This window comes from Anabrus simplex, chromosome 7 (genome assembly GCF_040414725.1).
Source record: "Anabrus simplex isolate iqAnaSimp1 chromosome 7, ASM4041472v1, whole genome shotgun sequence".
NCBI classification, from domain to species: domain Eukaryota; kingdom Metazoa; phylum Arthropoda; class Insecta; order Orthoptera; family Tettigoniidae; genus Anabrus; species Anabrus simplex.
In genome coordinates, this window is record NC_090271.1 from 1,884,327 (window position 1) to 1,909,101 (window position 24,775).

General features: G+C 38.0%; 1 protein-coding gene and 1 long non-coding RNA gene across 2 annotated transcripts in view; one reads left to right on the top strand and one right to left on the bottom strand.

Moving 5' to 3' along the window:
- spd-2 (spindle defective 2) overlaps nucleotides 1-24,775 on the bottom strand; it is a 740,229-nt gene that overhangs the window by 407,073 nt on the left and 308,381 nt on the right. The window lies entirely within an intron of this gene.
- Nucleotides 45-13,666, top strand: LOC136876849 (uncharacterized). The gene is made up of 3 exons (XR_010860671.2): nucleotides 45-182; nucleotides 12,913-13,114; nucleotides 13,477-13,666. It is a non-coding gene; the product is annotated as an uncharacterized lncRNA (long non-coding RNA).

The window sequence follows — 24,775 nt, forward strand, 5'->3', positions numbered from 1 at the left end:
TCCCTGTGTTTCAGCTGCTTCCCACAATCCCCCTCAGTGGGGAAAGAAACTCCACTCCATCTGCTACTGAGCGAGTGAGAAAGTAATGCTTGTTGACCCTTTATGTTTGCGTTGGCTGCTCCAATGAAATTCTTTCCATCATCAGAGAAATGGTCCTCTTGTCAAGAGTTGTTTCATTATAGGTTTGTATTGATGGTATAACCGTATTAGTGTATTTTTAATGTCAATACATACATTTAAAGATATAAACTATTGCTTAGGTGGGAAATTTCAATCTATAATTGACTGGGTGAGATCAAGAAGGAAAATATTCCAGTCACAGTAGTTTCCAGTAAACTAAAAAAACATTTTACTACTAAAACTATTACTCAGATTGAAAAACATACCATACTGTAATATATATTACCACGTAGTATTAATATTCTGGCTCCTGGCTCAATTTAAAATCAATGGAATATTTTCCTTCCTTATGTGACGGGGCTTGAAAATGCGAACCGTCTAATGCCTACTCTTCGAAGGGTCCTATCTCTTTCTCTACTGATTAATAGTTGAAAAAGAGCTATTATTGTTCATTATAATAATCACCACCATCAGCATCAAGACGAGCGAGTCAAAAGATCTCGATTATAATTGAATGGCTGAGGTTAAAAAGGAAAAGATTCCATTGCAACATATCCTGGTTCCTCTATTTTGAAATTCAGATGTTTGCACCTAAAATGAGCTGGTCACCTTTTTTATAGCCCTTAATTTCTTCATTTAGTACTGTCTGAAAACATTTTTTTTTTTTTTTTTGCCTCTATATTAATTTTATCCTATTCTCCTAGAGTTACAAAAGCAAATTGGTTACAAGCTGAGTTCTTGGAATGTTTTCCTTTTAACACTCACTCTGAACTTCAACACTAACTCTAAATGCACTGCACTGGTGCTGTCAAAGGGTAATCATTTCCGTCAGATGCGTTGAGATAACTGATGTGGTATAAGCAAACCCATACTGTTTTAACCTTATTAAGTATAACAACTTGAGACCCATGGAGGGCATTGGGACTATGATGGTCATAAAGATGCCACGCCACAACAACATTAGATAATTGTTAACCAGATCAATTTTAATACCATACACACTCATGTTCATAAAAACCAGAACACCCTGAAAGACTAGAGATATGAAGTTCATACACACAGTAGATGAGCATTAGTATGTCAGCCCTCAGGTTCAAGGTCCACATCAATAACTCAGCGCACCACCACTGACTGGTGAAATTTGTGCCTGCAGGTCTCGTCAGTATAAACTGAGACTTGACCAGACGTGCAAGATGCCACGCAGTCTTATGCAAGAACCATACCATCAAATGAGTGAGTTTGAAAGAGGGCGCATTATTGGAATGAGAGACCGTGATGCATCCACGTGGGCAATTGCTGCTCATGTGGGATGAAATGTTCTTGATTTATAAATTTCATTTTTCCGTATTGATAGTTACCAATAGTCATAAAAGGAAAAGAAAGTTCCACCTGATCAATACTTTTTATTTACATGTAATGCAGATTATCACATGTCTAGGACCGGTTTCGACCTCTTAACAAGGTCATCCTCAGCTACATTCGAATCTTATTTGCATTTTCACCTTATGCCCCATAAAGATCTTTATGACATACTCTATTGTTTAACAATATTATTTAAAATATTTTTTATACTCTTGTTAAAAAAATTTAAAACATTACATCATAACCGAAACTGTGACAAAACAAACATATCTTAATATGCACACGCAATTGTAGCGTAATGTAGCTTATTGTGTGTAAATGTTTACCATTCAGTTGACATAAGCCCCATTTTACAAACGTATAGTCATATTTGAGGGGAGCTTTGTTTATATTCGTGAATGTTATAGCAATGAGCTACCAGTAAAATATACTAATTAACTAAAGTTGTGTGTAGATAAAATGTTATATTACATGTTCACATAAAAATATTAAAGTATGATATTGTACTTAGTAGACTAAATTGCGTGTTGACTTCAATAAAATTTTACATATTCACATTAAAATGTTATGAAGTGTGACTAATGTACTTTGTGACACTGAAAGTCTAAAATAGCTGTTGGCCTTAGTTCTTGCATTATATTATGTTGTTGCATTAAAATACTGAACAAATTTGCCTTTTACACAAAACATTAGATATTTGACACATCTATATGCTATATATGAATGTCTTTTAAGTCCAAAGAGTGACAGCACTTCCTTATATTTTATAAATGCAAATTCAAATTACAAGCTTTAATATGCAATCCTTATACACTTTGTGTATGACTCAGCCACTTTTTAATTGGCTTGAACATATTCTGGCCTGTCTGATGTGACTGTTGTTCTGGAATTTTCTCACTCTGAATGTCGTAAATGTTGGTGGTTTCCTTTCCCTTTTCATGAAGTTGGCAAAATTTGTAAGTCGGAATGAATGAATTGAATTAAAATTCTAGTTGAAAGGAAACTTTATGTGATATAGTATAAGTTCTGAAATAATCTACTTACTGCTGTGGGGTGGTTGTGATGCGAGTTGCTTGGCTGTCTGTCACGTATTGTATCTCGTACTAATGGTTCTGGTGTTGTCTGTTGTGAGGGGGGCGGAGGGACAAGTGGGGGATGTTTCAGCGTGTGTGTGGGCGGAGTCAGGCAAGTTTGCTGTCTGCGCTGTAGCCTGTATATGACGTTGTTTGTTGACTAGTCTGACGTAGTCATTCTTTAAGATAGGGATAATCTTATAGAACAAAATATTGTTTTTTTTTTTTTTTTTTCTTTCAGATATTTCATTAATGTTGTAGTTGGGATTTGTATACTGATCAAATGTTATGTACAATTCTTCATTTATATTAAGTAAAGGACCTTTGGGTTTTGTACTTAATATTTTCAAATCATTACCTATATCCGTGAATTTGTGGCTGTACTCGTGCATGTGCTGTTCTATTGCAGAAAAATGATTATGCTTGATGGGATTAACATGCTCATTATATCTAATTGTGATAATTTCTGCCAGTACGTCACACATAACTTGTTAGACAGTTATTGCAATTCATCCGATAGACTCCTGACTGAAGATATTTGTTGTTATCGTTGACTGATTTGGTATTATATATGATATGTCTGTTATTATGTGTAGTTCTAAAAGCTATTCTATTATTATGTTTCTTAAGGATATTAGTTAGTGAGTATATACTTGTATTATTAAAAGTGAAAGTTGTGATCTTTTTTAGGTTGTTCTGGTTTCGTCAGTGTAGTTTTGGGTCGTGATTTGAACTTACGAATGATGGAATTAATCATTTCTTTTTTATAACCATTTTTTGGGCTATTTCATGAATTAATTGTAATTCATCGTTGAGATCTGTTTTTGACAACGGTATACTAAATGCTCTATGAATCATGCTTTGGTATGCTGCTTTCTTATAGGGATTAGGGTGAATAGAATCCATTTTTATAGTATTTATTGTATGAGTGGGTTTGCGGTAAATTTTGAAAGCAAGATTTTTTCGTGCCTAGTAATCGTTAGATCTAGATAATTTAGTTCACAGTTATTCTCGGATTCCTTCGTGTATTGTATACATGTGTCTATGGCATTTAATTAATCCAATATTGCATTATCATTAGTTGTTCTATTGTCGATAATGACAAAGACGTCATCCCCATCAGACTGACCTAAGTGAATGACATCCTGAGACCCATAGCCATACCCTTTGTGCACGACACCCCAGACACCATATTTCAGCAGAACAATGCGCGACCACATGTTGCTGCACGAACACGTACCTTCTTGTTGTCACAGGATGTCAGACTGTTGCCATGGCCCACCCGATCACTGGACTTGTTGCCAATCGAAAATGTGTGGGATATGGTGAAATGACGAGTGCGGTGCTGTGACCCAATGCCAACCACCAAAGATGAGCTGTGGAACCATGTGAATACAGCATGGATGGCTATACCCCAGGATGCCATTCGCACCATCATGCATGGACACATGCTGAGCCTAGGTGACAAATGCTAATCCTTTCTGCAGAACATTTTAATGAACATGTCCTGTGAATATGAACTTCCTATCTCTACTCTTTCAAGGCAGTTTTTAATGAACATGAGTGTATAACCCTTTTACAGGTCTTTTACATGCATATAAAATGACAAGATCGTCGAACGAACATTAGCATCCTCGAGGAGGCCAACACTACAAGCACAGAGGCAAAGATAGTCAGGCATCAGCTACGCTGGGCTGGCCATATCGTCCGCATGACAGATACACACCTCCCAAAGAAAATCTTCTACTCCTAACTAAGGAATGGCCAGCGTAACCATGGAGGGCAGCTTAAAAGATACAAGGATGTTCTAAAATATAATCTTAAAAGATGTCATATTGATACGATCAACTGGGAAACTACAGCCGAGGATAGGCCCAAATGGCGTAGCATTGTATACAATGGAGTTGAACATCTAGAAAAAGATAGGAGAAGATTAGAAGCTGAGAGGAGGAACCACAGGAAAGAACGAGCGAATGCGAGGGATGGCATTCTTGCACAACCATCTGCTGCAACTACTAGTGTGTGCTGTCACTGCAATAAAATCTGTGCATCCAGAATCAGACTGTTCAGCCATCTGAGACGACACAATATGTCCAAATGACATTGTGTTTATATACTACATATTCGTTGACGAATAAATGCCTATTATGATGATGATGATTTTAATCCGTAATCTGAAGAAGAGAATATTGATTCCCAAAACATGTACTTATATATATATTTATGTATTTGATGTATTAGTAAATATATTACATTTGGAATTGTATTGGCAAGGCAGAAAATATAAACCTAAAACAAAAATAATAAAACTGATGGAATTCCACAGAAGATTACAATCTATTTTCAAACTATTTAGTAAGACTGTTTTAACCGGTCGTAAATATGTGCAATATTAAGAGAATAGTGAAGCAAAATACAATAAAAACATATTATACAGATAAAAATATTACATTTAAGAGGCATTATACACAAAATTTCTACACAAGAACATAGTAAGTATCTACTCCACATCAGTATGTTTTATATCCCTTATTTGCAGGATGTTGGAACAAGTTTCCTCTCAATTTGCTCCTCTTCGATTTCCATTACATCCAAACTGTCCGGAAAGACAAAATATGTTTTGTCAGCCATAATCCTCTTCCTCAGAAACTTTGCTTCAAATGTGCCCGGACTAATTTTCATCATCTAGCCAACGAAACACCACATCCTTTCCTTCATCGGAAATGCAACGAGAACAAAGTCACTTATAGGCAACTCATCTTCTTCTCCCCTCCCCGCCCCTCTCTCAGCAAGAGTTGATAACGTGGAGATGGCGTGACATGCTTCGCTCACCTCAAAACTTAAATTGTCTCTTTCTGGTGAAGTTTATACTTCTTCAGAAGTTACTTTAATTTATTTATTTTCCTCATCATCCTTGACAGCACCACTGGAGGCCAAATCTCTGATCACAATCCTTTTGCCAAGAGGAATAGCCAGGGGCTTTGCAGAGCGAACTGGTGCACTTTTACTTGCCTCTCCAACACGAGCCCGCTCAAGATGTTGAACAATGCAGTCCACTATTGTTTGACTGCCATCGTCAGAACTGTTATCATGTGGAAAATGACCTAGCAAGTTTTCCGGGACCCAGATATAACATTGGTTGCACAAATTAGACCTATCTTCCCAAATGTCTCTTTTAGAAATTTTGGAAGTCCAAGGCTCTGATTTGTGCACCACTCTCCTATTATTATTCTTCCATTCATCCAAAACACTTGGCCAACTCATTCTTAGGGACTGAAAGAGAGGAACATCAAGTGGCTGGAAAATATGGGTAGCATTCAGAGACAAAAGCACAAATTCTATCTCAATACTATTCACACAACTTGATTGTGTTAAATGAGGGATGAGAGTTGTGCCCGTGTAATATTTTTACATAAGGCAACATAATTTTCTTAAACCATTGAACATCATGAGATCAAACCAGCTCCGGTGGTCCCTCCTCCTGTCCACGTATCATACAGGTGCTTACTTTTGTCGACAGATTCCTGTCTGCAGCCGCGGCCACCATAACACTTATACTAAGTTTTCGACGAGTCTAAAATTCTCTCTGGAGGCTTCACCCCAAGCTTCACATTTCCCACGTCATCACAGAAACATTGTAACCGTACACAAGTACGATCTATCGATTTTAGGTTAGGAAATTTTCATTAAATAACACTAGCCAACATGATTTTGCGGTAAAAAAGAAAATATGTAATTCTTATGGTAATCTCTGCCCTGATTCCGAAAATGCTATTTTTTTCCTATTGTGTCTATTTTTGACGCAATTTGGTTTTTTAGTATCTGCATGAATTCGTAAGATGTAATGTTGAGAGATGTTCTCGTGCAACTATTTTTAGAAAACAATTATGTGATTTGATTTGTTATTGTTTGCATTTTATTATAGGTTTATTTCTGTCTAAATTTTCATTTTGTAGTTGGGGGTTTCCTGGTAAATTCATAACAAACTCCCCCGGATACGCAATAGACCGCGAGGTATGTAGGATTGAAGATAAGACAGTTGAGAGTGTCTTTCATCTTAGACCACTTGAATAATCACACGTGTTAAAAGCCCCAGCACTTATGCAATGTTTATGATGGACTGATAAAGCAGTTTCCTTTCAAAGATAACAGCCCGAAAGTATTATACTCAAGAAGATGAACTTGTATTTGGTACGGATGTTTCAAATCTTCTACGTCAATTGAGAGAGAAAGAGTATGATCCTAGTAACTGGCGTGTTTTTATTCACTCTTCCAAAATAAGTTTAGAGGCTGTTTTGCTTCATAATACAAATGTTCTGGCATCCGTCCACTTGCACACTCCACAAAAATGTCTGAAATGTACGAGACCTTAAAGTTGGTGCTTGAAAAATTTACATATCATGAGCATGGGTGGCAAATTTGTGGTGATTTGAGGATCATTGCATTGTTGCTGGGACAACAAAAAGGCTATACAAAAATTTCCCTGTTTCCTATGCGAATGAGAGAGCAGGGCACGGGATAAACATTGGGATACAGTGAATTGGCCAGAAAGGAAACAACTACAATCAGGATCCAAAAATTTCCTGAATGTAAGTCTTATTGACTGTGAAAAAATTCTACTTCAACCCTTGCACATCAAATTAGGATTGATGAAACTGTATGTCAAGGCATTAGATAAAAGTAGCCTATGCTTCCAATATTTATCCACTGAAATTCCCCCATTATCAGATGAAAAAATCAAAGGCGGAGTATTTGATGGACCACAGATTCTTAAACTGATGAAGGATAAAAATTTCACAGACACGATGACCAAAATTGAGGAGGCATGGAACGCATTCAAAGATGTAGTGACTAAATTCCTTGGCAACATTAAGGACCCTCACTCAATACAAAGAAATTGTAAGGAAAATGTTGGTAAGATTAACCTCTTAACATACCAATTATTTACAAAATTGTGATCTTTTTTTTACCTAATTTTTTTATTGTTAAAATGGGCTATTTATTGAAAACTAAAGACAGTGGTAACAATGAAAATATATTTTAGAACTTAACAATGAAATATAAGGCACCGAAAAGCTCTTGTTTTAAAATCCCGAGTATACTCGTCATACTGCGAACCATGTGACCTTGCCGCGGTGGGGAGGCTTGCGTGTCCCAATGATGCAGATAGCCGAGCCGCAGGTGCAACCATATCGGATGGGTATCTGTTGAGAGACCAGACTAACGAATGGTTCATCGAAAGGGGGGTAGCAGCCTTTCGGTAGTTGCAAGGGCGGCAGTCTAGATAATTGACTGATACAGCCTTGTAATAATACTCAACATGGCTTAGCTGTGTTGATACTGCTACACGGCTGAAAGCAACGGGGAAACTACAGCCGTAACTACCTCCCGAGGACATGCAGCTCTCTCTGTATGAATGATGTACTGATGACGGCTTCCTCCTGGGTAAAATATTCCGGAGGTAAACTAGTCCCCCATTCGCATCTCCGGGTGGGGACTACACGAGAGGGGGCGATCATCAGGAAGATGGATACTGACATTCTGCGAGTCGGAGCGTGGAATGTTGGAAGTTTGAATCGTTGTGGTAGGTTAGAGAATCTGAAAAGGGAGATGGATAGGCTAAAGTTAGATGTAGTTGGTATAAGTGAAGTACGTTGGCAGGAAGAACACGACTTTTGGTCAGGTGACTAGCGAATTATCAACACGAAATCAAACGGGAAATGCAGGAGTTGGTTTAATAATGAATAAGAAAATAGGGCAGCGGGTAAGCTACTACAACCAGCATAGTGAAAGAATTATTGTCGGCAAGACAGACACCAAACCAGTGCCCACCACAATAGTGCAGGTCTATATGCCTACTAGTTCAGTGGATGATGAAGAAATTGAAAGAATATATGAGGAGATAGAAGATTTAATACAATATGTAAAAGGTGATGAGAATCTAATTGTGATGGGAGACTGGAATGCAGTGGTAGGCCAAGGAAGAGAAGGTAGTACAGTAGGAGAATTTGGACTGGGACAAAGGAACGAAAGAGGAAGTCGGCTGGTTGAATTTTGCACTGATCATAATTTAGTCCTTGCCAATACTTGGTTCAAACACCACAAACGACGGCTGTATACGTGGACGAGACCTGGAGACACTGGAAGGTATCAAATAGACTTCATTATGATTAAGCAGAGATTCAGAAACCAGGTGTTGGATTGCAAAACTTCCCAGGAGCAGACGTGGACTCTGACCACAACTTGTTGGTCATGAAATACCATCTGAAGTTGAAATTGAAGAAAGGAAAGAATGCAAAAAGATGGGATCTAGACAAGTTGAAAGAAAAGAGTGTGAGGGATTGTTTCAAGGAACATGTTGCACAAGGACTAAATGAAAAGGCTGAAGGAAACACTATAGAGGAAGAGTGGAGAGTCATGAAAAATGAAGTCAGTAGGGCTGCTGAAGAAATGTTAGGAAGGAAGAAAAGATCAACTAAGAATCAGTGGACGACTCAGGAGATACTAGACCTGATTGATGAATGACGAAAATACAAGAATGCTAGAAATGAAGAGGGCAGAAAAGAATACAGGTGATTAAAGAATCAAGTGGATAGAAAGTGCAAGGTAGCTAAGGAAGAATGGCTGAAGGAGAAGTGCAAGGATGTCGAAGGCTGTATTGTCCTGGGAAAGGTAGATGCTGCATACAGGAAAATCAAGGAAACCTTTGGAGAAAGGAAATCTAGGTGCATGAATATTAAGAGCTCAGATGGAAAGCCACTTCTAGGGAAAGAAGGCAAAGCAGAAAGATAGCAGGAGTATATCCAACAGTTGTATCAAGGTAAAGATGTAGATAATTTCGTTCTGGAACATGAAGAGGCTGTTGATGCTGATGAAATGGGAGACCCAATTTTGAGGTCAGAGTTTGACAGAGCTGTGAGTGACCTAAATAGGAACAAGGCACCTGGAATTGATGACATTCCCACTGAATTACTGACTGCCTTAGGAGAAACCAGCATGGCAAGGTTATTTCATTTAGTGTGCAAGATGTATGAGACAGGAGAAGTCCCATCCGATTTTCGGCAGAATGTTGTTATACCTATTCCCAAGAAAGCCGGTGCTGACAGGTGTGAAAACTACCGTACCATTAGTTCAGTATCTCATGCCTGCAAAATTTTAACACGTATTATTTACAGAAGAATGGAAAAACAAGTTGAAGCTGAATTGGGAGAAGATCAATTTGGCTTCAGAAGAAATGTAGGAACACGTGAAGCAATCCTGACTTTACGTCTGATCTTAGAGGATCGAATCAAGAAGGACAAGCCCACGTACATGGCATTTGTAGATCTAGAAAAGACATTTGATAATGTTGATTGGACCAAGCTATTTATGATTCTGAAGATGATAGGGATCAGATACCGAGAACAAAGAATGATCTACAATCTGTATAAAAATCAGTCTGCAGTGATAAGAATCGAGGGCTTTGAAAAAGAAGCAGCAATCCAGAAAGGAGTGAGGCAAGGCTGCAGTTTGTCCCCTCTCCTTTTCAATGTTTACGTAGAACAGGCAATAAAGGAAATCAAAGAGAAATTTGGAAAGGGAATCACAGTCCAAGGAGAGGAAATCAAAACCTTGAGATTTGCCGATGATATTGTTATTTTATCTGAGACTGCAGAAGATCTCGAGAAGTTGCTGAATGGTATGGATGAAGTCTTGGGTAAGGAGTACAAGATGAAAATAAACAAGTCCAAAACAAAAGTAATGAAGTGCAGCCGAACGAAGGCAGGTGATGTAGGAAGTATTAGATTAGGAAATGAAGTCTTAAAGGAAGTAGATGAATATTGTTACTTGGGTAGTAAAATAACTAACGATGGCAGAAGTAAGGAGGACATAAAATACAGACTAGCACAAGCAAGGAAGAGCTTTCTTAAGAAACGAAATTTGCTCACTTCAAACATTGATATCGAAATTAGAAAGATGTTTTTGAAGACTTTCGTGTGGAGCGTGGCATTGTATGGAAGTGAAACATGGACGATAACTAGCTCAGAAAGAAAGAAAATAGAAGCTTTTGAAACGTGGTGTTACAGAAGAATGCTTAAGGTGAGATGGATAGATCGAATCACGAATGACGAGATACTGAATCGAATTGGTGAGAGGAGATCGATTTGGCTAAATTTGACGAGAAGAAGAGATAGAATGATAGGATACATCTTAAGACACCCAGGACTAGTTCAGTTGGTTTTTGAAGGAAGTGTAGGTGGTAAGAACGGTAGGGGTAGACCAAGGTATGAATATGACAAGCAGATTAGAGCAGATGTAGGATGCAATAGTTACGTAGAAATGAAAAGATTAGCACAGGATAGGGTGGCTTGGAGAGCTGCATCAAACCAGTCTATGGACTGATGACTCAAACAACATTTTTTTCGTGTTCTAAAATAAATAACTCAGCACTAAACAGAGGGTAAGTAATACAACATGACACTCAATACTGTTCATTAGTTTGCGGCTGTGTGAAATGCCCTAAAACAAGGATCAACACACAATGCTACATCGGCGGGAAAGCCGCGAAAACGAGCTGCCTGAGTCACCGACATCCACTACGGTTGAGTCAGAGGCATCTGTTTGCAAAAATAGGACCCTGAAGTATGTCGTATCGCTGATCAGGCACTCCCGCATGTCATAAATTCGTGAGCAAGCGGTTCGAAAATAAATTCGAACCGCGACCTCACAGTGCAGAAATAAAAGTAGATATAAGAAATTTTGAGTCTGAAAATGAAAATAGGACTTAAGGCATCAAGAAGAAATAATTATATGTGTAAGAAAATGAGATTGAAATATTCATTGGGAATTACTAAAAGAGATGCAGTTCTGAGCTTTCAGGCAGTGGTGAAATGTTTGAACAAACACAGGATATTGGTCATTCCTTATCACTGTATGTACATGGTCAAGGATGACAGAGCGCGGCTTAAACCGCACGTAGTACAGGGAAAATTTCGAGGTTCGACCTTCTGGAACAATTGAGAAGGTTGAGAATTCCCTCAGGGAAGGGATCCTGCCAGCCAATGAGAATAAGACAAATCAGAAGTACACAGGGTTCAAAGTTCGGCTGAGCATAGCAACAGCGAAATACAGAATTAACTTAAGGGAGAACTCAGAGAGGTAATGAGTTAGTTAGTTGATAGCTCACAGTCAGAAGAGGTAGTTGGGAAGAAAGCTGAAGGTCTGGCGGGGACATTGAGCCGGGTCAGGTCGCGAACAGAACTTGAAGTGAAGTTCGAAGTCAGGAATATTGTCATTGACAATAGTACTTTTAGACAATACATCAGGAGTCTGAACACTCCTGTAAAAGAGTAGTAGGGTGAAGGGAACGCATTAGCGATCCTGTAAATTAACGAGAAAATAAGGGAAGCCTTTTAAGTAAACTAGGCTTACGCGACCAGGGAAAAGTAACGGATTCTGACAAGCAGTGGAAGCACATAATCTCTACTGCTCTAGTAAAGACGTAAAGTAAAGGGTGACAATTAAGGACTTTGACTGTTCTTCAATAGGAGTGAAGTTCTCTGGAGGAACCCACTCAATAGACACTAACTATACAGAGGAGGCTAGAGGGAAGCATCACTCAGGGACTAAAGTCTCCTATTATCAAGAAAACAGGGATAAGACTGTACAAGATTAGGCCGGTCAGTAGGGAAGAGGTAACCACGGATCGACAGGTTCCAGTACAACATATGAACTCAATCGCCTAGTGATTAGCCTGGACTGTAACATTGTAAATCAGAACTGTATCTCTTGGGGAACCAGTGAAGGGAAGAAGTGTAACAGCGTGTGCTAACGTGTGATAGTGAAACTCAGGCTTCAAGAAAGAAGACGCCGTAGAAGACTCCCGCCGCTCGGAAGATAAGTATTAACTAGTATTGAATAAACTCAATAGGGAACTAAGAACTTTTAGTTAGAGAGAAAGTTGTATAGGTTTAGGAAGTTCCCTAATTCAAGATCAAATTAGCATCAAGAGTTGTATATATAGATGTATATATTGTACAGTGAATAACTTTGGGAAATTTCAATATATTAACTCTTGGCATTAAGCCGCCTTAACCTGGTGTTCTTATTGTAGATTGGAGTGCATTTTTGAACCCTATCCAGTCCCCAGCTTGCCATATCCTTAGGATATGACAAGTAATAATTTCATAAACATTTGGCAGAAATATTGAAAAACACAAAGAAACGAGTATATTCGGGCTTTTAAATTAGGTAGCAATCAATGAGCGACATTCCTGAGTATATATTTCATGTTAAGAGGTTAAGGAACTCTGTTGTAATATGAACCTTAAGCTTAATTTCTTAGCTTCGCATCTGGATTATTTCCCTCCAAATTTAGGAACTGTCAGTGAAGAACAAGGTGAAAGGTTTCACCAGGATCTCAAAGATGCAGAACGACGCTATCAGGGACGTTGGGATGTGATTACTGCTGGTCAATTGCACGAGACGACCCTTCTAGAGATCATTCATGAACTTCTAAAACCCAGAAATTCCACGGAAAACGGGAAAAGATGGAGGTGTGAATCTAACCTGCATATAATGTAAGTAACAAAACTATGTATGATTAACCATGTAATTTTTATTCAAGGTACGGTTATATTAATTTAAAAGCAACTGTACAGCCGAAACTATATAGGCGTTTTATGCTTCAGTTTCACGAATTTCAATATACATTAAAAATATGATTAAACCATCTACTTGCTTACAAAGCAGCATTTGTGTATTCAAAGCATGCAAAATATGATTACGTTTTGCAAGCTGAAATTTATATTAATACATCAAATTTAATCAATACTAAGTATCAAATATTTTACATAAGAACAAAATAATATTTTGTAAAATTGCCACTAAACCAAACCTATTTTCATTTTTACTCCATAAAAATTTTTTTTTTTTTTTGCAGGCTAGTGTAATTTGTGATATAAAATATTGAAGATTGTGTGAATTTGTTAAATTAAGATGTAAGAACAGTGTGTTACAAGAAGAATTTGTAGTTAGGTAATACTGAACATGTATATCATATATGTATAACTTAATTTGGGTAAAAATCTGTACATATGGCATAGCAGTGGAGATTGCTTAAGAATGTGAACATGGGAAACAGTGACTTTATCAATAAAGATGGTTGAAGTGTGTTTAAAATGTTGCAATAAGTTTCTTGAAAACCCGGTCTACAATCGCGAAGTATAGACTAAAGATTGTAATTCATGAATGTGGATGGAACACTAGAGGAAGCTAATTTTCATATCAGACGTTTGATAGCTAATTCAAAAGCTCCAGTTTTTAATGAGGTTGTGTGGACAGAGATGCTTGGAGATGTGTCGGGGAGAGGACTGCTATCAGTGAACTTGCAAAAACTACAGCCACGTGTTCAGTTTGTGTGTTCATTCTGTGGAAGACACTACATGATGTTTTTTTTTGCTCGTTCATTTTCAGGGAGCTAATGTGTTTTTCGCACAGAACTGATTGGTAGATGAAATAGTAGACTAAGTATTCAATGGTTGGCCATTCTTTCACTGATTCAACCTGGCATTTGTCATTCATTGATTCTACGTTGTGAAGTTATTTGGGTCGATTTACATAGCATAGAGAGGTGACAGATCTCTCGTAGTTAGAACAGGGACAGCAATCTCGTACATATGAAATCATCACTTTGTACACATATTTGTGAACCAAGGAGGTGGAGTGGACTCAAGGCGCCAGACTGAAGAGGAGCTGCTTGTGTAATGAAGGTTACGGATGACCTTAGTAAATAGGGGGCATCCAAGTGTAAAGAAGGTCGTCGCACCTGTCCTTACCAGACCAGGTGGAATTCTAGTAGCATCAGGTTGTGCCTATTGGACCTTGAGGTATGTAATAAGTGTAAATACGTAAATTAAATCAAGACTGAATATATCTAAACTGTTGATACATCTGTGGTTTGTCAATTTTGGAGACATAAATTATGAGTTTAAGTAGCAAGATGAGTTGGTACCCTTAGATGATGACTGTTGTGGTTTTGTTTCAGGAGTAAATTCACGTAGTTAAACTTGCAGTATTGGTGGAGTGAAAACCTGGCATGTTACTCATACATTTTCAAGGTTAAAAAATAACAGCGGAGCCTCGTCAGCCTATGATCATCACTTCATGCTCAACCGAGTTATTTATTTCTGGAAGTATTTAGCAGATGGCACCACTTTCGTTATTCATTTCTTGTTTCTTCAAGTTACAACTTGTTTCATTATAATGTATAAACTTTAAGTGAGGAACTCCCTCGAATGTGTTCGTAACAACTGCCCTGGCTCCCAGTTCTCACCGTGAGTTTGCGATTCCTTCTCCCTGGTTAACACTGCCAGTGTTGTCTATGATATAGCAAACTGTCTGACAGCTTTTACTGCATTCTCTAAGTCCCACTTTCTTCCTCACTGTACAAGAAAACCGTCGCCGGTAATGAGAAATTCATAACGTGGATGGAATTATTTAATTCTTGTCGTTATGCTCAAAATTTATCATGAAATAGTCATTGAATGAACTAAGGAACTCTCAGACATTTTCGAAGAATTCAATTAAATACCAATCACCTGTCGGGTGAGGCTCGACATTTCGATATTCCCGTTCTGGACGCATGTCAGGGGAGACCCGACATGACATTTTATCGCCCACCGCTCGTCTGCCGTCTCTTAAAATGTATATAGGAAAATATTTAATATTTATTTCCACCTATTCAATACAATATAAGATGTTAGCATTTAAGTTAAAACATTTTTTAAATATGAGACATGTTTCACCTCTTACTGTGAGGCATCTTCAGTCACTATCAAAACATTATTTTTGTCCGGCAACAGGTTAAAATTATCCTAAAATGTGTTTGATAATGACTGTAGGTGAGATAAAAATTTAACAGTTATTGTAAAAATGTTCATGAATAACTAAAAATCTAATATAATGATAACTCATGTGTAATTCACTGGATGAACAGTACGCCATTTGATGGTACAGTAGCAAGAAGATGGCTTGAAGCCTTAGTCAATACCAGATATCCAACACATAGTGGAAAGCATATTTAAAAAACATTACAGTGAAGATATACAATACATTCAAATGATATTTAAAGAACTAGTAGATTCTTAGGTAGTACACTTAAAGATGGAGGTGTCATAATTATGAGTGACAGCTGATGGCTTAAAACCGTAGTCAAAGTTTGAAGTATAAGTAAAATAACATGCTAATATATAGTGAATAAATATGAAATAAAGTACATTGCTGAATATAAAATGTAAAGGAAAAACATTCCAATTTTGCTGGGCAAATATTATTTAACGTTAGCGTATATTTGCCCATGAGGTTTAATGGTCAAGAGTTCGTAGGTTATATATAGATTTGATCGGCGAGATTGTGTTGACACGAAGTTTGTAGTTAGCTTAAATTTAATTTAAGACATCCAAGTAAGTTTATAGAGATGATGATGAGCTGTTATTCTCTACGTTGGTATGATTTTGACACGAAGGTTGAATAGCTATTGTTTTCTTCATATGATGACAATATATTTTTTCAAAACATTGATAGTGGTAATTTATATTATTTAAGATGTTGTGGAAGTTTAATGGGGTTGTTGAATTATTGTTGTGATTGGTTGGTTCTGAAATGAAGAAAAAGCTGTAGTTAATTTTGATGAGAATGAAAAGAAAAAACTTGGGAATGTTTTGTCAAAGTGTTGTTGGAGAGAACATGTTGGTGCTTACCTATGGCATTGTTGGCCCGTTTGACTTGTTGTGTGAAGCGTTATCAGGATACTAGTGATCACTAATGTTTTTACTCCTTGTGTTGTATGTATGCCGTCTGGGCGGAGGGGGATGGGTTGAAGGGGGCGGGGTTGTAGGCTTGTGATTGGCAAATGGGAGGGAGTTGTGTATAATGGGGGAAGCGGGGGGGCGTGGAGCATTTAATGGCTTAAGATTGGCACGTGGAGGGGAATTACTAAGTCGGGAGGGGAAGGGAGGTGTGATGTATTTGTTGACGTGGAAGGAGTGTTTATTGATACCTTTTTGAAAATATTAAAAATATGTTTCTCCTGAAAGTTTACTTTATTGAATAATGTTACTATTTGATCATATAAAGGGCTTCTCTTGTCTACTGGATCATTTAAATTCTTATTAGTATTGAATTTTTGATCCAAAAATATGTATAAATTTTCAAATTCGGTCATGAGTCTACCTTTTTTTAGTCTTTTTAAAATTTGAAGGTCCTGTTCAATTGTGGTAAAGTTGTGCCCAGTTTCTTTCATGTGATTGCTCATTGCTGAGTGTTTATTGTGTTTCTGAGCATTGAAATGCTCGGTGTACCAAGTTATGAAGCTTCTTCCTGTTTGTCCAATGTATGAGCTGAGGCACTCACTACATTTTAATCTACAGATACCGGAGCCTGAGTATTTATTATTTTCAGAATTTATTGTATTGTGGTTGAAGAACATTTTTTGGTTTGAATTTTGAGTTTTGAAAGCTATTTTGATCTCTTGATTTTTTAAGGTATTGGTTACTTGATGTATGATTGGGTTGGTGTATGTAAAGGTTGCGTACTTTGATTTTTCATTTTTTATTGGGGAGAGGTTTGTGGATAGTTTCAATTTAACGTTATTAATTAGTTTGTCTATGATGGAGGAGTTGCATCCATTAAAAGTGGCTATTTCTTTTATTGTATTTATTTCTTTTTTTAAATTGGTGTTTTTATTTAATGTTTTCCCTTTACATTTTATATTCAACAATGTACTTTATTTCATATTTATTCATTAGCATGTTAGCATGTTATTTTACTTATACTTCAAACAATGACTACCGCGAGGTATGAAATCACAGACAGATTAGAGGTTTTCAGTTAATTTGTACACTGAAATTATTAACGAAACCGATCGGTATGCGTAATAATAATAATAATAATAATAATAATAATAATAATAATAATAATAATAATAATAATAAAAATGCAAAATAATTTGTCTTAAATTCCACATATTGCTTTTATTTGCTTCAGTATAGCTTGCTGTAAATGTGTGTAGCCTAACTACATCATTTAAAAGCAAGTGCTATCTCCAAAATTGTGAAACAAGAATACAGGTCATATAGGGTAAAAATTTACTTTTAAAATACGAGTAGTAGAGACAACACAGAGAACTTTAATTTGAGGGCTAAGGTAAGATATTTGTGAAGGACTTAATGAAATATTTGTTTTATTTGTTGTGAATTTTGGTGAATTTAAAAAAAAAGTAACAAGGATTTTCAGGACTCACAGGAGAGATATATTTATTTAACCACTATGAGTGTTGGAAGAAATTATGCTTGTTGTAACCCATTTTTGTATCACTCTGTATTTGGCACAGGAGGCTTCAATCCCAAAATCGCTGAGTTTCGTAATCAAAACCTCTAGAATACGTTTACTATATATGGTGCTCTGGTCCGCGTCTTTGGTTTTCGTACGTCTTCGCGGTCGGACGCACCTTCTTTATGGTCTGCTCAGCGGCTCCGGTTACCTCAGGGTAACCATGTTTTCTTTTCTCGAATGTCAAATTAATACGTAAATTTATTGGTTTCGGAATTTACCTTAGACCCTGGTTTTCACTGTGTTGCTTTGTAATGCCTTAGCTCGTCAGCTAGGCACATCCTTTGTTTTGGAGGCAATTCCTTTTTATTAACCTTTTGCGTAATGTAAAATTTAATTTTTCCATTCTGGTTGCCTCCCGTAGTGCTGTGTCAATTTAGGGTAAGCCTGTGGAGCAATGCATCTCTCGCTGATGTGTATTAGGGGAGGACACCAACTCTAAAGGCCCCTGCGTTAAATTTCAAATTCCATTATTTCCTTGGTAAACTATTGGCAATAATTTGTAAACCCTTTTTCTATTTGCCTTGTAAGAAAGTTGTAATTATGTTTATATTCCCTGTTAAAGTTCCATTGTGAATTGCATTGTCAAGCTATGCTCACCTTCCTTAAAAGTAGTTAAAATATTTTATCGTAATTTTCATTTTCGGAAGAACCATGGACAGAAATCTCGTGTTTCGTTTTGTCTTGTTTTCTGGTTAATGTTATCCTTTTAACTGATATAATATTAAAACTTGAATGAAGGGTAAACGCTCTCACGTCTTTTTCCCTACAACGTCACGTAAGATCACTCCTCTGTAGGGTTTCCTGGCCTTCTTCCTATATCCTTTCTCTAGTTGTCATGTTTGTAATCCCACGCATCTTTGTTTCTAGCCATGTGTATGTTGTTAAAATTTGAAATGTTTTTCATGGTGTGTTATCCGATGACGCATGTTCCTTCAGGTTTGTTATTTTGATTATTACATTATTACTTTGTTTGATATGTGCAAATATTATGTGACCCAGTTCCTAAACGGCGGGGGGGCTGTAGAAGAAAGTGACGCGAGAGCGGTAACCCACATCTAACCTAAAAAATTACCTGGTATCATCTCCTAACGTAATTTCTTGTTAACATGTCTCGTGCTATCCCTGTCCCTTTCCATTTGAGGAAGGAGGAATTAGTTTACGAATTTCGTATTCGTAAATTGAATTCAACAGGAAGGGTTAGAGATGATGTAAGCTTGTTAAAGCAATCGCTCCATGTACCAAAATCCGTACCCGGTTTATCAACAGACGAAGTGTATGCATCTATGACCCTTGTTAAAGATAAACTTACTGAATTTGAAGTTCTAAACCATCCAATGCTCAGTTAACACGCGTGAAAGCCAAAGTGCAGAATTACCTGGACAGGATTCGCGACCTGTCGGCTCTTAATTTATCTGTAAACGAGTGACGGGAATGTGAGCTGTTGTTATTAAAGTTTTCCTGTATTTTTTATAAAATAGTAGCTTTGCTACAAGGCAATGTGTCATCCTAGCTCCAGTTCTGTAGTTAATGTGTCTGCTCCATCTGAAACTTGTGACAGTGACACTATCTCTGTATCTACTGTTTCACAAATTAGTAATGTGGTAACTTGCGATAATGTTACCCTGCAATGCTCTGTTATATTTACAAGTGCTTCTCTGCCCGTTAGTAATGCCAGTGATGGTTCTTTTACACAAGTTGGTATGTCTATCATTCCTATGGGAACTGTTAATTCAACTGTACCTTTGTTTCAGCCTTCTCTTGCAACACAAGCTGTTTCTCTTCCAATAATGCAAAGATATCCCCGCGTCCACTTGCCAACTGTGTGAGAATCTTAGGTTGTTTCTCAAATGTGCGAAAATGTTTCGCAGATGCAAATATCTGCGCCAGTTTCGTTGCAATCTAACTGCAGTCCTAACCTTACTTTCAGTACTCCTACTTTTTCCTATGGGTATTTGAACCAAGATTACTATACAGCTGTGATTCTTTCTCATAACCAATCCAGTCCCTCTCAGATACCTACTACACCTGCTGTTTCTCAAATGTTTGCTAATTTACCTCACCCGTTAACTGCTCTATTTAAGAATGTATCTAAGTTCACTGCTAATTCAATTGATGAGATCATTACCTTTCTACGTTTCTTGGTTGAATTTAAAGATCAGGGTATTGTATACTCTCTAACCCGATGAGTGCTTCGCCCGCCTATAAGAAGGCTGACGCGGCCGGTCCAGCACTGCTATGCTCGCCTATGGACGGGCTGACACGGCCGGTCCAGCACTGCTACGCCCCCCTATAGACGGTCCATGAGAACTCAAAATAATATTGAACATAAGTAGGATTTTCCATTTGCATTTAGATTTATAAAGAACCAACATTTATACTGTAAATATTTTAAGCTAATAACCCCACTGATAAGTTAAAAATTAAGGCTTCTACAAACTTTTTTTACATGGGAATGAAAAAACTCAGCACTGAGGTACCAAACAGTCAACTGCTAACTCAGCATTTAAAAGGTTAAGTAGTGATAATTTCTTCCAAGTCCTATATCCACATGTATCTGGAGCTCTTTATGAGCATGTCATAAGAGCTATTTCTGAAACGTGGACAGCTGACCAATTTCACGCACATGTGCTTGAGTTCTTTATTCCTTTCCATGCATTGTCTTCTTTGGTGCAAAAGCATTATTTCTGTGTGCAGCATTTGAATGAAACATTGTCTGAATACATTCAGGATATTAAGTTCAATGCTAGGATTTTTATGCTCAACTATTCTGAGTCTCAAATGGTTGCTAGCATTGTTGATGGCCTTGCACCAAATTATCAGTTGTATCTTGCTCTGTCACCACGACCTGCTACGTTCGCTCAGTTGGAAACTATCACTGTTTCTACCGAAGGCATTAGGTATGCCGACCAACTACGCATTGCGTTAGCTTCTCCTATGAGCATGTCTTCTCAGGTCTCTAGTACCGTTTATTCTCCTTCCATGCCACGTAATTCACGTGCATGCTATAACTGTGACTCCACTGATCATTTTCAGAGGAACTGTCCTAAGACTGGGTCCTTAGGCAATTACAAACCTCCCGTAGGTGGTAAACTTGAAAATTTTCAGAGCAATTCTCCTAAGATTGAGACCTTAGGCAATTCAAATCCTAATGTGGGTAGAGTTTCTTTCTCGACTAATTCTTGTAGATACTGTGGGACGAATAGACATTTTTCTAGACAGTGTCCTCGCAATTCCTCTGGGTCTGGGCATTCTGGTAACGGCAACTGCCAAACCTCACAGTGTAGCTTCATGTTTCGTCCGTTATCACTGTCAGTTAGATGACGACTTACACAATCCTGTAGCTGATGATAAACCTCTGTCTGACCCTAGTGTCAATTTCCCACAATCTTGTGGTATTTCTGCTATTCCTCCTTGTAAAGTTACCTTACATATGTTTAGAGGTGAACAATGAACCTGTCTGTGCTTTGGTTGATTCTGAAAGTAGCATCACCTTGATGAGTGAAAGCTGGTATGATTCTGTGAAAACTGTAAGTTCCCTTCTTTAAAACCTGTATCTTTAACCTGCTATACGGCTAACTAATTCATTGAATGTGATTGGAAGTCTGAATGTCAAAATTAGAATCCGTAATTTAATGTGGAAAATGCCCATGCTAGTGGTGAAAGATTTATCTTGTCCATGCATTTTGGGTGCTAATTTTATTGCCAAAACTGGAATAATGTTGGACCTTCAGTATAACGAGTTCCAGTTTAAATTTTCCGTTAGAAACTTTGTGTAATCATTCCCCTATTCTTCCTTATGTCAATGCTGTCCCTGAGGACACAAGTGAACCCAAAGCTTTCAACATTAGTCATTTGCCTGCTGATCAAGCCAACCAAATTAGGAATCTTTGCGATAAATTTCCTGATGTGTTTACAGATAAGTTAGGCATAACCAATGTTTTGGAATATAAAATTGATGTAACTGACAATGTTGCTGTTCGTTCTCCTCCATACTGGTTGTCACATCCCTTAAGCCTATTATTGATCAAAGGCTTGATGATGGTGTAACACATAGCCCTAAATCTGCACAGTCTTCTCCCATATTTCTGGTCCCTAAACCACAGGGTGCATTTAGGCCTGTTATCGATTATAGGATGTTGAATAAGAGATTTGTGCTTCAATCTGTTCCTCTTCCTGAATTACACTCTTGTTTCTCTTGGTTGGCTAATGCCAAAATTTTTACCACTTTTGATTTGAATCAGGCATATTATCATATACCTCTTGCTGAGGAATCCAAGCATTTGACTGCTTTTGCCACTAACTGGAACCTCTATGAATTTAAAAGTGCCATTTGGCTAGGCCACAGGCTCTGCGGTCCTAACTCGCCTCCTCGATAATGTTTTGTCAGACATTAAATTCAAATTTGTCTACATTTGGATGATTTGGTTATTTTCAGTGAAAACTTCGAAGATCACCTTGTTCATCTCAATGAAGTCCTTGAAAGACTCCGTAAAGCAGGACTGACCCTTAAGGCTAGCAAAGTTACTTTCGCACAGCCCCAGATGTCCTTAGGATATATTGTGTCTGAAAAAGGTGTCTCAATTGACCAATCTCGCACTGCAGCTATTCAAAATTTTCCAACCCCTAAAGATGTCAAGGCTGTAGCTATGTTCATTAGCATGGTTAATTTCTTCTGTAAATTCATCCTCAATTTCGCTGAAAGAGCAGCCCCATTAAATGCCTTGAGGAGAAAAGATGCTAAATTTGAGTGGGGTGAAGCTCAACTTCAAGCCTTCTATGATCTGAAATCTGCCAAAATTTTGATTTTTCTAAATGTTTCATTCTCCAAACCAATTCTTCATCTTCTGGTATATCTGGTGTGCTCCTTCAGGAATTTGAAGATGGACATCATGCAATTTCTTATGCTTCCCGTAGCCTAAACCCTGGTGAACGCAACTATTCGTTCTATGAATTAGAAGCTTTAGCTGTTGTTTTCTCTCTAGAAAGATTTAGAATGTACCTCGAACACCTCCCATTTGATCTTGAAACGGATAACCAGGCGCTGAGTTGGGTACTGGACAAACCAAGAACGACCAGTCGTCTTGCACGTTGGGCAGTATGTATCTCAGCTTTTCAATTTGATGCTAGTCACATTCGTGGAACTCAAAATGTTGTTTCTGACAGTCTCAGTAGGATGTTCTACCCTGTCTGTTCTGATCCTCAATCAGAGCCTGCAGATCCCTCTTCTGAACAAGTTTTGGTCTTTGTTAATGTAGTACTGACTAATTCCCCTTTCCTTTTGAAAGATATTTCTAAACATCAGGAAGACAATTCTGAACTGAAGGCTATTATTGACAGGATTAACTCTGGTGAGCATTTCAAACCCTATGTTATTAAGAATGGTGTTCTGTGTTGTCCTGCTCATGGTCGCAGAGACCCCAAAATTGTTGTTCTAGCTAATTTAGTTCCTGCTCTTTTCAAATATTTCCACGAATCCCCTGTCGGACACCTCGGTGTATTCAAGACTAGAGAGAAAATCCGTAAACATTACATTTGGAAATCCAAAGATGGTGAAATCTTCACCTTGGTCATATCTTGTAAAACCTGTAACATTTGTAAACCCGCTCCTAACACCAGCCTTGGTCTGTTGTCATCTGAGCAAGTCGCCCGATGGAGAGACTGTTTATAGATCTCATTGATCCTTCTCCGCGATCACGGACCGGCCATCGTTTCATACTTGTGTGTGTTGATGCATTCTTGCGTTTTACATGGCCGTTCCCTACTCGTATGGCTAATGTTAATACTACTATTTCTTGCTTGAAACAGATCTTTGGTTCATTCGGACCCTGTCAATTTTTGGTGACAACGCTAGAGCTTTTACATCTGTGCATTTCCGTAACTTCTGTTTTAACTTATCTATTTCTCATGTAATGACTATCCCTTATTATCCCAGGCCTAATTATGCTGAATGAGTCAATCGAAATTTAAGATCTGCTCTTATTGCTATAACGTGCTCCTATTTTTTCTACTATTCTACATGATTCTACGTCTGCTACGGCTCTACATGCTGCTACTAACCTCTGTGTGTGTGCGCTCTCTTCGCCCGTCCAGCTGGTACTGTTCGCACTGCTGCCCTCCCTCCTTTCCCCTCCTATCACTTCGCTGCGCAATGTGTACCTTCTGCTCTCGTCTTTTCTGGACGTTTCCATCGTAATATAAATAAGGCCTGCTCTGGGCTCTATCGGCGAGTTGGACTAAGAAGACGATTTGTGTGGAGGGAGGACTTTCTTTTATTTGCGTTAGCAGCTGGTCCGTGTGCAATGTTTTAAAATGGTGTTTGTTGTTCCTTTTTTTTTTTTTTTTTTTTGCTAGTTTTACGTCGCACCGACACAGATAGGTCTTACGGCGACAATGGGACAGGAAAGGGCTAGGAGTGGGAAGGAAGCGGCCGTGGCCTTAATTAAGGTAAAGCCCCAGCATTTGCCTGGTGTGAAAATGGGAAACCACGGAAAACCATTTTCAGGGCTGCCGACAGTGGGGTTCGAACCTACTATCTCCCGAATACTGGATACTGTCCGCACTTAAGCGACTGCAGCTATCGAGCTCGGTTTTGTTGTTCCTGATTGAAGCTCAAGGACTGCTGGGCGGGTGAGCGAACTTTGAATCTGTATTCTTTTCCTGTTTTCCTATTTTCTACATGCCGTACTGGCTGCTAAAGACTGTTCATACTACCAAATATCACTAGTCAGAGCTATGGCCATTGGTGTTTGTCATGGAACTACACTACGGTTTTTTCCAAATTTTGTTTTCTACAACGTATAAATCACAGTGATATGAACCATTGGATACTAAAAGACTTGGTGAACAAA